We start from the raw sequence: 16,392 nt of genomic DNA, 5'->3' as shown, positions 1-16,392 counted from the left end.
CGGAGTCATGTGTACGGAGCACAGCCGCGTGTGTGCGAGGTGTACGGAGCACAACCGCGTGTGTACGAGGTGTACGGAGCGGAGCAGCACGTGAAAGGTGTACGGAGCAGAGCAGCATGTGAAAGGTGTACGGAGTGGAGTCGTGTGTAAGAGGTGTACGAGGTGTACGGAGCACAGCCGCATGTGTACGAGGTGTACGGAGCACAGCCGCATGTGTACGAGGTGTACAGAGCACAGCCGCGTGTGTAAGAGGTGTACGGAGCACAGCCGCATGTGTACGAGGTGTACGAAGCACAGCCGCGTGTGTACGAGGTGTACGGAGCGGAGCAGCATGTGAAAGATGTACGGAGCGGAGTCGTGTGTGTGTAAGAGGTGTGCGGATCAGAGCAGAGTGTGAAAGGTGTATGGAGCGGAGCCACGTGTGTACGAGGTGTACGGAGCGGAGCCATGTGTGTACGAGGTGTACAGAGCAGAGCCACGTGTGTACGAGGTGTGCGGAGCAGAGCCATGCATGTACAAGGTATACGGAGCGGAGCAGCGTGTGCAATGTGTATAGAGCGGAGCCTGTTGTGAATTCTGTGGCTGAGTTCACTTCTGTGGTCACAAGTGGTATTGCAGTCTCTGGGCTTCCTCCCTCAGGTGTTTTGGTGAGCTCGTTGGCTGCCTTGCTATTTAGCTCCACCTGAGTCTGTCTTCCTTGCTCCTTGTCAATGTTCCAGTGTTGGATCTGAGCTACTGCATCTTTCCTTGGGCCTGCTGCTCTGCTAGATAAGTGCTTCTAGTTTGTTTTCTGTTTTTTTCTGTCCAGCTTGCTATTGTCTTTTGCTGGAAGCTCTGAGAAGCAGAGGGGTGCACCGCCGTGCTGTTAGTTCGGCACGGTGGGTCTTTTTGCCCCTTTGCGTGGTTTTCGTTTTAGGGTTTTTTGTAGACTGCATAGTTCTCTTTGCTATCCTCGCTCTGTCTAGAATATCGGGCCTCACTTTGCTGAATCTATTTCATTCCTACGTTTGTCTTTTCATCTTGCTAACAGTCATTATATGTGGGGGGCTGCCTATTCCTTTGGGGTATTTCTCTGAGGTAAGTCAGGCTTGTATTTCTATCTTCAGGCTAGTCAGCTCCTCAGGCAGTGCCGAGTTGCATAGGTAGTTGTTAGGCGCAATCCACTGCTGCTTATAGTTGTGTGAGGATAGATTAGGTACTGCAGTCTACAGAGATTCCACGTCTCAGAGCTCGTCCTATTGTTTTTGGTTATTGCCAGATCTCTGTATGTGCGCTGATTACTGCACGCTGTGTTGCCTGATTGCCAGCCATAACAGTACAAGGAGCCTCACCAATGATTCCCAATAGAGGGAAAAAAGAAATCCTGACATCATTTTTTTTTCTTAGCTCTGTCTTCAGTCTTTTTTTTCCCCTAGACATTAGAGTGCTTCAGGACACAGCTGTGGACATGGATATTCAGGCTCTGTGCTCCTCAATGGATAATCTCGTTGTAAATGTACAAAAGATTCAAGATACTATTGATCAGAAATCGATGCTAGAACCAAGAATTCCGATTCCTGATTTGTTTTTTGGTGACAGAACTAAGTTCCTGAGCTTCAGAAATAATTGTAAGCTATTTTTGGCCTTGAAACCTCATTCTTCTGGTAATCCTATTCAACAGGTTTTGATTATTATTTCTTTTTTGCGCGGCGACCCACAGGACTGGGCGTTTTCTCTTGCACCAGGAGATTCTGCATTGAGTAATGTTGATGCATTTTTCCTGGCGCTCGGATTGCTTTACGATGAGCCTAATTCAGTGGATCAGGCTGAGAAAAATCTGCTGGCTTTATGCCAGGGTCAGGATGATGTAGAAGTATATTGTCAGAAATTTAGGAAATGGTCAGTACTTACTCTGTGGAATGAATCTGCACTAGCGGCTTTGTTCAGAAAGGGTCTCTCTGAAGCTCTTAAGGATGTAATGGTGGGATTTTCTATGCCTGCTGGTTTGAATGAGTCTATGTCCTTGGCCATTCAGATCGGTCGTCGCTTGCGCGAGCGTAAATCTGTGCACCATCTGGCGGTACTGCCTGAGAGTAAACCTGAGCCTATGCAGTGCGACAGGACTATGACTAAAGTAGAACGGCAAGAACACAGACGTCTGAACAGACTGTGTTTCTATTGTGGTGATTCTACTCATGCTATTTCTAATTGTCCTAAACGCACTAGGTGGTTCGATAGCTCTGCCGTTATTGGTACTGTACAGTCCAAATTCCTTTTGTCCATTACCTTAATGTGCTCTTTGTCATCGTATTCTGTCATGGCGTTTGTGGATTCAGGCGCTGCCCTGAATCTGATGGATTTGGATTATGCTAAACGTTGTGGATTTTTCTTGGAGCCTTTGCGGTGTCCTATTCCGTTGAGAGGAATTGATGCTACACCTTTGGCCAAGAATAAGCCTCAGTACTGGGCCCAGCTGACCATGTGCATGGCTCCTGCACATCAGGAAGTTATTCGCTTTCTGGTACTGCATAATTTGCATGATGTGGTCGTGTTGGGGTTGCCATGGCTACAAACCCATAATCCAGTATTGGATTGGAACTCTATGTCGGTAACCAGCTGGGGTTGTCAGGGAGTACATGGTGATGTTCCATTTTTGTCTATTTCGTCATCCATTCCTTCTGACATCCCAGAGTTCTTGTCGGACTTTCAGGATGTATTTGAAGAGTCCAAGTCTGATGCCCTACCTCCGCATAGGAATTGTGATTGTGCTATCGATTTGATTCCTGGTAGTAAATTCCCTAAGGGTCGTTTATTTAATTTGTCCGTACCTGAACACACCGCTATGCGCAGTTATGTGAAGGAGTCCCTGGAGAAGGGACATATTCGCCCATCGTCGTCACCATTGGGAGCAGGGTTCTTTTTTGTAGCCAAGAAGGATGGTTCGCTAAGACCGTGTATTGATTACCGCCTTCTTAATAAGATCACTGTTAAGTTTCAGTATCCCTTGCCATTGATTTCTGACTTGTTTGCTCGGATTAAGGGGGCTAGTTGGTTTACTAAGATTGATCTTCGTGGTGCGTATAATCTGGTGAGAATCAGGCAGGGAGATGAATGGAAAACGGCATTTAATACGCCCGAGGGTCATTTTGAGTATCTGGTGATGCCGTTCGGACTTGCCAATGCTCCATCTGTTTTTCAGTCTTTTATGCATGACATTTTCCGTGAGTATCTGGATAAATTCTTGATTGTTTACTTGGATGACATTTTGATCTTCTCAGATGATTGGGAGTCTCATGTGAAGCAAGTCAGAATGGTTTTCCAGGTACTGCGTGCTAATTCCTTGTTCGTGAAGGGATCAAAGTGTCTCTTCGGTGTGCAGAAAGTTTCATTTTTGGGGTTCATCTTTTCCCCTTCTACTATCGAGATGGATCCGGTTAAGGTTCAGGCCATCCAGGATTGGACTCAGCCGACATCTCTAAAAAGTCTGCAGAAATTCCTGGGCTTTGCTAATTTTTATCGTCGCTTCATCTGTAATTTTTCTAGCATTGCCAGACCATTGACCGATTTGACCAAGAAGGGTGCTGATTTGGTTAATTGGTCTTCTGCTGCCGTGGAAGCTTTTCAGGAGTTGAAGCGTCGTTTTTGCTGTGCCCCTGTGTTGTGTCAACCTGATGTTTCTCTTCCGTTCCAGGTCGAGGTTGATGCTTCTGAGATTGGTGCAGGGGCGGTTTTGTCACAGAGAGGTTCTGGTTGCTCAGTGTTCAAACCATGTGCTTTCTTTTCCAGGAAATTTTCTGCTGCTGAGCGTAATTATGATGTGGGCAACCGAGAGTTGCTGGCCATGAAGTGGGCATTCGAGGAGTGGCGTCATTGGCTTGAGGGTGCTAAGCATCGCGTGGTGGTATTGACTGATCATAAGAACTTGACTTATCTCGAGTCTGCCAAGCGCTTGAATCCTAGACAGGCCCGTTGGTCGTTATTTTTTGCTCGTTTTGATTTTGTGATTTCATACCTTCCGGGCTCTAAAAATGTGAAGGCGGATGCTCTGTCTAGGAGTTTTGTGCCCGACTCTCCGGGGTTATCTGAGCCGGCGAGTATCCTCAAGGAAGGAGTCATTGTGTCTGCCATCTCCCCTGATTTGCGGAGAGTGTTGCAAAAATTTCAGGCTAATAAACCTGATCGTTGTCCGGCCGAGAAACTGTTCGTCCCTGATAGGTGGACTAGTAAAGTTATCTCTGAACTTCATTGTTCGGTGCTGGCCGGTCATCCAGGAATCTTTGGTAACAGGGAGTTGGTTGCTAGATCCTTCTGGTGGCCATCTCTGTCACGGGATGTGCGTGCTTTTGTGCAGTCCTGTGGAATTTGTGCTAGGGCTAAGCCCTGCTGTTCACGTGCCAGTGGGTTGCTTTTGCCCTTGCCGGTCCCGAAGAGGCCTTGGACACATATTTCGATGGATTTCATTTCTGACCTTCCCGTTTCTCAAAAAATGTCGGTCATTTGGGTGGTCTGTGATCGCTTTTCTAAAATGGTCCATCTGGTGCCCTTGGTTAAATTGCCTTCCTCCTCTGATTTGGTGCCTTTGTTCTTCCAGCATGTGGTTCGTTTACATGGCATTCCTGAGAATATTGTTTCTGACAGAGGTTCCCAGTTTGTCTCGAGGTTCTGGCGAGCCTTTTGTGGTAGGATGGGCATTGACCTATCTTTCTCCTCGGCCTTCCATCCTCAGACTAATGGCCAGACCGAACGAACCAATCAGACCTTGGAAACATATCTGAGATGTTTTGTTTCCGCTGACCAGGATGATTGGGTGTCATTTTTGCCGTTGGCTGAGTTCGCCCTTAATAATCGGGCCAGCTCGGCTACCTTGGTCTCTCCATTTTTCTGCAATTCTGGGTTCCATCCTCGTTTCTCTTCAGGACAGGTTGAGTCTTCGGACTGTCCTGGTGTGGATTCTGTGGTGGACAGGTTGCAGCAGATCTGGACTCAGGTAGTGGATAATTTGACCTTGTCCCAGGAGAAGGCTCAGCTTTTCGCTAATCGCAGACGCCGTGTGGGACCCCGACTTCGTGTTGGGGATTTGGTTTGGTTATCTTCTCGTCATATTCCTATGAAGGTTTCCTCTCCTAAATTTAAACCTCGTTTTATTGGTCCGTATAGGATTTCTGAGATTCTCAATCCGGTGTCTTTTCGTCTGACCCTCCCAGACTCCTTTTCCATACATAATGTATTCCATAGGTCGTTGTTGAGGAGATACGTGGCACCTATGGTTCCATCTGTGGAGCCTCCTGCCCCTGTTTTGGTGGAGGGGGAATTGGAGTATATTGTGGAGAAGATTTTGGATTCTCGTGTCTCTAGACGGAAACTCCAGTATCTGGTCAAATGGAAGGGTTATGCTCAGGAAGATAATTCCTGGGTTTTTGCCTCTGATGTCCATGCCCCAGATCTTGTTCGTGCCTTTCATGTGGCTCATCCTGGTCGGCCTGGGGGTTCTGGTGAGGGTTCGGTGACCCCTCCTCAAGGGGGGGGTACTGTTGTGAATTCTGTGGCTGAGTTCACTTCTGTGGTCACAAGTGGTATTGCAGTCTCTGGGCTTCCTCCCTCAGGTGTTTTGGTGAGCTCGTTGGCTGCCTTGCTATTTAGCTCCACCTGAGTCTGTCTTCCTTGCTCCTTGTCAATGTTCCAGTGTTGGATCTGAGCTACTGCATCTTTCCTTGGGCCTGCTGCTCTGCTAGATAAGTGCTTCTAGTTTGTTTTCTGTTTTTTTCTGTCCAGCTTGCTATTGTCTTTTGCTGGAAGCTCTGAGAAGCAGAGGGGTGCACCGCCGTGCTGTTAGTTCGGCACGGTGGGTCTTTTTGCCCCTTTGCGTGGTTTTCGTTTTAGGGTTTTTTGTAGACTGCATAGTTCTCTTTGCTATCCTCGCTCTGTCTAGAATATCGGGCCTCACTTTGCTGAATCTATTTCATTCCTACGTTTGTCTTTTCATCTTGCTAACAGTCATTATATGTGGGGGGCTGCCTATTCCTTTGGGGTATTTCTCTGAGGTAAGTCAGGCTTGTATTTCTATCTTCAGGCTAGTCCGCTCCTCAGGCAGTGCCGAGTTGCATAGGTAGTTGTTAGGCGCAATCCACTGCTGCTTATAGTTGTGTGAGGATAGATTAGGTACTGCAGTCTACAGAGATTCCACGTCTCAGAGCTCGTCCTATTGTTTTTGGTTATTGCCAGATCTCTGTATGTGCGCTGATTACTGCACGCTGTGTTGCCTGATTGCCAGCCATAACAGGAGCCGTTTGTGTATGAGATGTATGGAGAGGAGCCGTATGTGTACGCAGCGGAGCCGTGTGTGTGGAAGGTATACGGAGCAGTGCAGCATGTGCAATGTGTATGGAGCGGAGCGGTGTGTGTATGAGGTGTACGGAGTAGTGCCATGTGTATGAGATGTATGGAGCGGAGCCGTGTGTGTATGAGGTGTATGGAGCGGAGCCGTGTATGAGGTGTATGGAGCGGAGCTGAATGTTTACCAGGTGTATGGAGCAGAGCTGAATGTGTACGAGGTGTACGGAGCGGAGACGTGTGTGTATGAGATGTATGGAGTGGAGCCGTGTGTACGGAGCGGAGCCGTGTGTGCAAAGTGTAGGAGTAGCTATGCGTGGCCATTATACGATACGAAGTATCATGTGCGGCCAATATACAGTATGGAGCATCATGTGCGGCCATTATACAGTATGGAGCATCATGTGGGGTCGTTATACAGTATGGAGCATTATGTGTGGCCATTATACAGTATGGAGCATCATGTGTGGCCATTATACAGTATGGAGCATCATGTGCGGTCATTATACAGTATGGAGCATCATGTGCGGCCATTATACAGTATTGAGCATCATGTGGGGCCATTATACAGTATTGAGCATCATGTGGGGTCGTTATACAGTATGGAGCACTGTGTGGGCATTATAAAGTATAGAGCATTATGTGTGGCCATTATACAGTATGGAGCATCATGTGTGGCCATTATACAGTATTGAGCATCATGTGGGGCCATTATACAGTATTGAGCATCATGTGCGGCCATTATACAGTATGGAGCATCATGTGGGGTCGTTATACAGTATGGAGCATCATGTGTGGCCATTATACAGTATTGAGCATCATGTGTGGCCATTATACAGTATGGAGCATCATGTGTGGCCATTATACAGTATGGAGCACTGTGTGGCCATTATACAGTATGGAGCATCATGAGTGGCCATTATACAGTATGGAGCACTGTGTGGCCATTATACAGTATGGAGCAGTGTGGCCATATTTTTTTGTTTATAATTATTCTTTATGAACAGTGTGATCAGCAGTGCTAAATGGGTGTGGTTGGGACGTGGATATGGGTGTGACTAGTGAATGGGTGTGGTCAGAGGTGTGGCCTAAAATTTGCCGCGGCGCGCAACGCGCCGCAAACTTTGTCCCTCTTTCCCAACTTCAAAAGTTGGGAGGTATGAGCATAGTACATAACACTCAGTACACAGATTAGTATATGTCTCGTATGTAAGAGACCTGGGCAAAGTGCAGCAATCGGATAAAAGAAAAAGGCCTGAAAACATTGGTCCGCAGGCCGCACTATACGATCGCCCTGCATCTAGATTTCACTGCTATCTACATCATCAGGATGCAAATAGCGGTGAATATAATGGTGGAGGACGTAGGCATCGGCTCTTTCCACCAGTCAGCATGTGTAACTCAGACAGCAGATGCAATGACTTCACTAAATCGCTTCTGCTGTGCGGACTGAGTGCACACAGCAAAGACCACAGCAGAGCGCCAGGTGAATGGGAGCAAGGTCAGTATGTGTGTGTTTCTGTTTTATTTTTTGTCCTTTTTTAATATGTATGTGGGATTTGTTCCTGTATATAGATGGCTATGTGATGCCTCATGCTGTATATGGGGCTCTGTGAGGGCTCCTGCTGTGTATAGCAGGATATGTGTGGGCTCATAATGTATATAGGAGGCTATGTACAGGCATATACATGGTTAGGCTCTGCCGCTTCCAGCAGTAATCACGTAACCATACTTGAACTATATATGTATACATATAGACATATACACCGTGGGTACGGAAAGTATTCATAACCCTTTAAATTTTTGACTTTGTTTCATTGCAGCCATTTCGTAAACTCATAGTTAATTTTTTTTTCTCATTAATGTACACACTGCACCCCATCTTGACTGAAAAAAAAATGTAGGAATTTTTGCAAATTTATTAAAATAGAAAAATTGAAATATCACATGGTCATAAGTATTCAGACCCTTTGTTCAGTATTGAGTAGAAGCACCCTTTTGAGCTAGTACAGCCATGAGTCTTCTTGGGAATGATGCAACAAGTTTTTCACACCTGGACTTGGGGATTCTCTGAAATTCTTCCTTGCAGACCCTCTCCAGTTCCGTCAGGTTGGATGGTGAACGTGGGTGGACAGCCGTTTTCAGGTCTCTCCAGAGATGCTCAATTGGGTTTAGATCAGGGCTATGGCTGGGCCAGTCAAGAATGGTCACAGAGTTATTCGGAAGCCTCTCCTTTGTTATTTTAGCTGTGTGCTTAGAGTCATTGTCTTGTTGGAAGGTGAACCTTCGGCCAAGTCTGAGTTCCAGAGCACACTGGAAGAAATTTTCATCCAGGATATCTCTGTACTTGGCCGCATTCATGTTTTCTTCAACAACAACCAGTCGTCCTGTCCCTGCAGCTGAAACCCAATAGCATGATGTTGCCATGTTTCACTGTTGGGATTGTATTGGGCAGGTGATGAGCAGTGCCTGGTTTCCTCCACACATACCGCTTACAATGATCACCAAAAAAATCTATCTTCGTCTCATCAGACCAGAGAATCTTATTTCTCATAGGCTTTCATATGTCTTGCACTGAGGGGAGAGGATTCCGTCGGTGCCGCTCTGCCATAAAGACCCGAATGGTTGAGGGCTGCTGTGATTGTTGACTGTGGAACTTTCTCTTATCTCCCTACTGCATCTCTAGAGGTCAGCCACAGTTATTTTTGGGTTCTTCTTTACCTCTCTCACCAAGACTCCCTTCTCCCACGATTGCTCAGTTTGGCTGGACACCAGATCAAGGAAGACTTCAGGTGGTCCCAAACTTCTTCCATTTAAGGATTATGGAGGCCACTGTGCTCTTAGGAACCTTGAGCACTGCAGAAATTCTGTTGTAACCTTGGCCAGATCTGTGCCTTGCCACAATTCTGTCTCTGAGCTCCTTGGCCAGTTCCTTTGACCTCATGATTCTCATTTGGTCTGACATGCACTGTGAGCTGTGAGGTCTTATATAGACAGGTGTGTGCCTTTCCAAATCAAGTACTATCAATTTAATTAAACACAGCTGGCCTCCAATGAAGAAGTAGAACCATCACAAGGAAATTGACATTATGTGACTTAAATATGAGTGTCTGAGCAAAGGGTCTGAATACTTATGACCATGTGATATTTCAGTTTTCTTTTTTTTAGTACATTTGCAAAAATTACTACATTTCTGTTTTTTTCAGTCAAGATGGGGTGCAGAGTGTACTTTAATGTGAAAAAAATGAAAACAACTTTTTTGAATTTACCAAATGGCTACAATAAAACAGAGAGAAAAATTTAAGGGGTGTGAATACTTTCCGTACCGTATGTATATATGTGTGTGTCCAGACTTCTGCACAACACAACTGATGGTAGCAACCCCATTTATAAGGCAAGAAATCCCACTTACTAAACCTGACAGGGCACACCTGTGAAGTGAAAACCATTCCCGGTGACTACCTCTGGAAGCTCATCAAGAGAATGCCAAGAGTGTGCAAAGCAGTCATCAAAGCAAAAGGTGGCTACTTTGAAGAACCTAGAATATAAGACATAATTTCAGTTGTTTCACACTTTTTTGTTAAGTATATAATTCCACATGTGTTAATTCATAGTTTTGTACAACAATAGAACACACTGGCGCTACTAAATAGACAACCCAAGTGCTGCAGGTATTCAGGCAGATCCGTGCACACTCTACCAGAAAAACAAATAGACCAATTAAAATAATAAATACCGCGCTACAAGGGTTAAAGGCTGGTTTAAAAAACACAGATTAATTATTGCTGCACCTGAGTGCAACAAGCTTGGCAAAATAAAGTGAACAAACTATACTAGTGTACACACAATCGTCAGCTCACACTGATTCAGCCCGCAGTTGGAGTACTTAGCGATTTGTATGTGCACTATATGCAATATGATAGAAATAAATAAATAAATAGTAGAGCACATACCATGGTGGTGTAACTGGTAGCTGGAACTGAGCGGACCCCCAGATACATGCGGTACTTCACTGCCCGTGTGACTCCGTAGGCCTGTGACATCACACGCTGCGCAGCAGCGTCGGCCATTTTTTCAGTGCATCCAGGATCGCCTCCGGCCGGGACGATTCCTGGCTCTGTACTGTTCATCGGCACCCGGTCCTCTGACTGATCTACTGGTAACCGGTGCGTGCCTAGCTGATCGCCACCGCTCTGAGGAATACTTCTATCTACTAACCTCTGGTCCTCCGCTGTGAAGTACCGCATGTATCTGGGGGTCCGCTCAGTTCCAGCTACCAGTTACACCACCATGGTATGTGCTCTACTATTTATTTATTTATTTCTATCATATTGCATATAGTGCACATACAAATCGCTAAGTACTCCAACTGCGGGCTGAATCAGTGTGAGCTGACGATTGTGTGTACACTAGTATAGTTTGTTCACTTTATTTTGCCAAGCTTGTTGCACTCAGGTGCAGCAATAATTAATCTGTGTTTTTAAACCAGCCTTTAACCCTTGTAGCGCGGTATTTATTATTTTAATTCATAGTTTTGATGCCTTCAGTGTGAATTTACAATTTTCATAGTCATGAAAATACAGAAAAATCTTTAAATGAGAAGGTGTGTCCAAACTTTTTGTCTGTACTGTATTTGGCCAAGGCATTGTTCAGGAAAACCCGTTATGTGTTTAAATTTTTTAAACTGACTGCAGGAAGGTAGTGGAGCTGGTCCGTTTCCTCCAGGCCAGATTTTACAAGTGGCTCATGGCCACAGATTCCAGTTTAGAAGAACCCTGCAGGAAGGGTTTGGGTGTGTCAGTTTGGAGTTTGCAACTAGCGGAGCAGACAGCTCTGCAGGAGCGCAGTCTGTGCGAGTTACGCAGAGCGAACTCCAGGCACCCTGCAGCGTGATATGGTGGTGCAGTCGCCCTCCGCAGCCGGACTCCCACGGACTGTTTCCTGGCTGCGTTCTGAAGAATACAGTGTGCTGTACACTGAGTGAGTGTGGACATTAAACACTAGTGATGAGCAAGTATACTCATTGCTCGGGTTTTCCCGAGCATGCTCTGGTGTCCTCCAAGTAGTTTGGCGTGCTCAGAGATCTAGTTTTTGTCGATGCAGCTGCATGATTTGCGGCTGATAGACAGCCTGAATACATGTGGGAATTGCCTGTTTGTTAGGGAATCCCCACATGAATTCAGGCTGTCTAGCAGCCGCAAATAATGCAGCTGCGTCGATAAAAACTAAATCTCCAAGCACGTCAAAATACTCGGACACCCGAGCATGCTCTGGAAAACCCGAGCAACGAGTATACTCGCTCATCACTATTAAACACGTTTGCTGTGAACTTTTTCTGTGGTCACTGTCTCACACTGAACCAACCCCGCTATGGGCCCTGTGATTTCTACATATATATACGGTCATGGCCAAAAGTATTGACACCACTGCAATTCTGTCAGATAATACTCATTTTCTTCCTGAAAATGATTGCAAACACAAATTATTTGGTATTATTATCTTCATATAATTTGTCTTAAATGAAAAAACACAAAAAGAATTGTCCTAAAGCCAAATTGGATATAATTCCACACCAAACATAAAAAAGGGGGTGGCCAAAAGTACTGGCACTGTTCAAAAAAATCATGTGATGCTTCTCTAATTTGTGTAATTAACAGCACCTGTAACTTACCTGTGGCACCTAACAGGTGTTGGCAATAACTAAATCACACTTGCAGCCAGTTGACATGGATTAAAGTTGACTCAACCCTCTGTTCTGTGTCCTTTTGTGTACCACATTGAGCATGGAGAAAAGAAAGAAGACCAAATAACTGTCTGAGGACTTGAGAAACCAAATTGTGAGGAAGCATGAGCAATCTCAAGGCTACAAGTCCATCTCCAAAGACCTGAATGTTCCTGTGTCTACCGTGCGCAGTGTCATCAAGAAGTTTAAAGCCCGTGGCACTGTGGCTAACCTGCCTAGATGTGGACGGAAAAGAAAAATTGACAAGAGATTTCAACGCAAGATTGTGCGGATGTTGGATAAAGAGCCTCGACTAACATCCAAACAAGTTCAAGCTGCCCTGCAGTCCGAGGGTACAACAGTGCCAACCCGTACTATCCATCAGCATCTGAATGAAAAGGGACTGTATGGTAGGAGACCCAGGAAGACCCCACTTCTTACCCAGAGACATAAAAAAGCCAGGCTGGAGTTTGCCAAAACTTACCTAAAAAGCCTAAAACGTTTTGGAAGAATGTTCTCTGGTCAGATGAGACAAAAGTAGAGCTTTTTGGGCAAAGGCATCAACATAGAGTTTACAGGAGAAAAAAAGAGGCATTCAAAGAAAAGAACACGGTCTCTGCAGTCAAACATGGCGGAGGTTCCCTGATGTTTTGGGGTTGCTTTGCTGCCTCTGGTACTGGACTGCTTCACCGTGTACATGGCATTATGAAGTCTGAAGACTACCAACAAATTTTGCAGCATAATGTAGGGCCCAGTGTGAGAACGCTAGGTCTCCCTCAGAGGTCATGGGTCTTCCAGCAGGACATTGACCCAAAACACACTTCAAAAAGCACTAGAAAATGGTTTGAGAGAAAGCACTGGAGACTTCTAAGGTGGCCAGCAATGAGTCCAGACCCGAATCCCATAGAACACCTGTGGAGAGATCTAAAAATGGCAGTTTGGAGAAGGCACCCTTCAAATATCAGGGACCTGGAGCAGTTTTCCAAAGAAGAATGGTCTAAAATTCCAGCAGAGCATTGTAAGAAACTCATTGATGGTTACCGGAAGCGGTTGGTCGCAGTTATTTTGGCTAAAGGTTGTGCAACAAAGTATTAGGCTGAGGGTACCAATACTTTTGTCTGGCCCATTTTTGGAGTTTTGTGTGAAATGATCAATGTTTTGCTTTTTGCTTCATTCTCTTTTGTGTTTTTTCATTTAAGACAAATTAAATGAAGATAATAATACCAAATAATTTGTGTTTGCAATCATTTTCAGGAAGAAAATGAGTATTATCTGACAGAATTGCAGGGGTGTCAATACTTTTGACCATGACTGTATCTATATGCCCCTGCTTGCAGAGCAGTAATAATGAGGGCAATCTGGCTTGTTGGTCGGAAAGCAAGGCATTAGGGATCCACTGTCCACTTTGCCCTCATCATAAGCAGCAATCATAAGCAGCATGCTGAGCAGGGAGAGGCCACATTTCTTGCCCAGGGGCCCAAAGCTGTCAGTGTCTGCCCCTGGCCATGAGTGCTTGTTTCTTATGAGCCAAGCTGTAGTTTAGAAAGGCACCATTCATTTTACCATACTATGTACTAAACAGTGGGATAAAAGTTTTCAACTTATGTGCAATATGGTTTTAAAAATGCAATTTTCCATAGTTTTGGGGGGATTTTATTTTTAGGGATTTTTACGCCTCTTTGATCTGTGCAAATGCAGACAGCCTGATTCTTCACGTCAGTGAAATTATGTAAAGAGTGTGATTCAAACAAAAAATAATATATTTAATAAAAGCGTATGACTTCCCCTTTTTCTCCCATTTAGGTGACTTGAACCTATTAACCTACTATATGTGTGTGTGTGTTTGTGTGTATATATATATGTATATATATATATATATATATATATATATATATATATATATATATATATATATATATATATATATACTAGACCCCCCCAAGGAACTTATCTAGATGTGTTGTGAGAACTTTGAGCCCCCAAGTGTTTCACTACTGTTTATAACGCAGAGCCGTGAAAATAAAAAATCTTTTTTTTTTTTTTCCACAAAAATTATTTTTTAGCCCCCAGTTTTGTATTTTCCCAAGGGTAACAGGAGAAATTGGACCCCCAAAGTTGTTGTCCTATTTGTCCTGAGTACGCTGATACCCCATATGTTGGGGTAAAGCCCTGTTTGGGCACACGGGAGAGCTCGGAAGGGAAGGAGCACTGTTTTACTTTTTCAGCGCAGAATTGGCTGGAATTGAGATCAGACGCCATGTCGCGTTTGGAGAGCCCTTGATGTGCCTAAACAGTGGAAACCCCCCAAATTATAACTGAAACCCTAATCCAAACACACCCCTAACCCTAATCCCAACAGTAACCCTAACCAAACCTCTAACCCTGACACACCCCTAACCCTAATCCCAACCCTATTCCCAACTGTAAATGTAATCCAAACCCTAACCGTAACTTTATCCCCAACCCTAACTGTAGCCTTAACCCTAGCCCTAACCCTAGCCCTAACCCTAATGGGAAACACCTGGACGAAGCATTTCATTGCAAAACGCGCGTCTGGTGTGGTGGACGCCTGAACTTTCTGTCACCTGACTACGCTTTTATATATATGTTAATTTGTTGCATACATGCTAATAGGATTAATTAGACTATACTAAACCCCCTTCACTTAATCTTGTTGTGAGTACCCCCTCCAGTATGGTTAAACAATGTCTATATAAACATTGGCCTAGTTTCTATAGGGGTGTGTTGTCTGTATAAAACAGGACTTTTGTTTGACATGTATTATGTGATGTTCAACAACTCATTACCATATATATATATATATATATATATATATATATATATATATATATATATATATATACACTAGCTGAAGAGCCCGGCGTTGTCTGGGCATAGTAAATATCTGTGGTTAGTTATAGCACGTCACTTCTCTTATTTTCCCATCACGCCTCTCATTTTCCCAATCACATCTTTAATTTTCCCCCTAACATCTCTCATTTTCTCCCTCACACCTCTCATTTTCTCCCTCACTCCTTTCATTCTCGCCTAACACTTGTAATTTCGACCTCACATCTGTCATTTTCCGATCACTACACTATTTTCCCTCACTCCTCTCATTTTGCACTCACACCTTTTCATTTTCACCTCACACCTCTCATTTTCACCTCAGTATATACATGTTTGTCATCTCCCTTATATATAGTATACACCTGTATGTCATCTCCTGTATATAGTATATACCTGTATGTCATCTCCCCTGTATATAGTATATACCTGCTGTGTGTCATCTCCCCTGTATATAGTATATACCTGTATGTCATCTCCTATATATAGTATATACCTGTATGTCATCTCCTCCTATATATAGTATATACCTGTATGTCATCTCCTCCTATATATAGTATATACCTGTATGTCATCTCCCCTGTATATAGTATATATCTGTGTGTCATCTCCTCCTGTATATAGTATATACCTGTATGTCATCTTCTATATATAGCATATACCTGTATGTCATCTCCTCCTGTATATAGTATATACCTGTAGGTAATCTGCTCCTGTATATAGTATATACCTGTGTGTCATCTCCTCCTGTATATAGTATATACCTGTATGTCATCTCCTCCTGTATATAGTATATACCTGTAGGTAATCTGCTCCTGTATATAGTATATACCTGTGTGTCATCTCTCCTGTATATAGTATATATCTGTGTGTCATCTCCCCTGTATATAGTATATACCTGTGTGATCTCCTGTATTAGACCTCGTTAACACGTTATTTGCTCAGTATTTTTACCTCAGTATTTGTAAGATAAATTGGCAGCCTGATAAATCCCCAGCCAACAGGAAGCCCTCCCCCTGACAGTATATATTAGCTCACACATACACATAATAGACAGGTCATGTGACTGACAGCTGCCGTATTTCCTATATGGTACATTTGTTGCTCTTGTAGTTTGTCTGCTTATTAATCAGATTTTTATTTTTGAAGGCTAATACCAGACTTGTGTGTGTTTTAGGGCGAGTTTCGTTTGTCAAGTTGTGTGTGTTGAGTTGTGTGTGGCGACATGCATGTAGCGACTTTTGTGAGATGAGTTTTGTGTGGCAACATGCGTGTAGCAACTTTTTGTGTGTCGAGTTGCATGTGACAGGTTAGTGTAGCAAGTTGTGTGCAGCAAGTTTTGCGCATGGGCGAGTTTTGCGCGTGGTGAGTTTTATGTCTGGTGCCTTTTGAGTATGTGCAAGTTTTGTGTGAGGCAACTTTTGCATGTGTTGCAAATTTTGTGCATATGGCAATTTTTCCGCATGTGCAAGTTTTGCGTGTGCCGAGTTTTCCATGAGGTGAGTTTTGCACTT

At 44.2% G+C, this 16,392-nt stretch overlaps 1 protein-coding gene across 16 annotated transcripts in view; it reads left to right on the top strand.

Moving 5' to 3' along the window:
• LOC138669913 (protein 4.1-like) overlaps window positions 1–16,392 on the top strand; it is a 405,915-nt gene that overhangs the window by 275,100 nt on the left and 114,423 nt on the right. The gene's annotated exons all lie outside the window — the stretch shown is intronic.

This window comes from Ranitomeya imitator, chromosome 3 (genome assembly GCF_032444005.1).
Source record: "Ranitomeya imitator isolate aRanImi1 chromosome 3, aRanImi1.pri, whole genome shotgun sequence".
Taxonomy (NCBI): Eukaryota; Metazoa; Chordata; class Amphibia; order Anura; family Dendrobatidae; genus Ranitomeya; species Ranitomeya imitator.
This window is presented reverse-complemented; position numbering and strand designations above follow the sequence as displayed.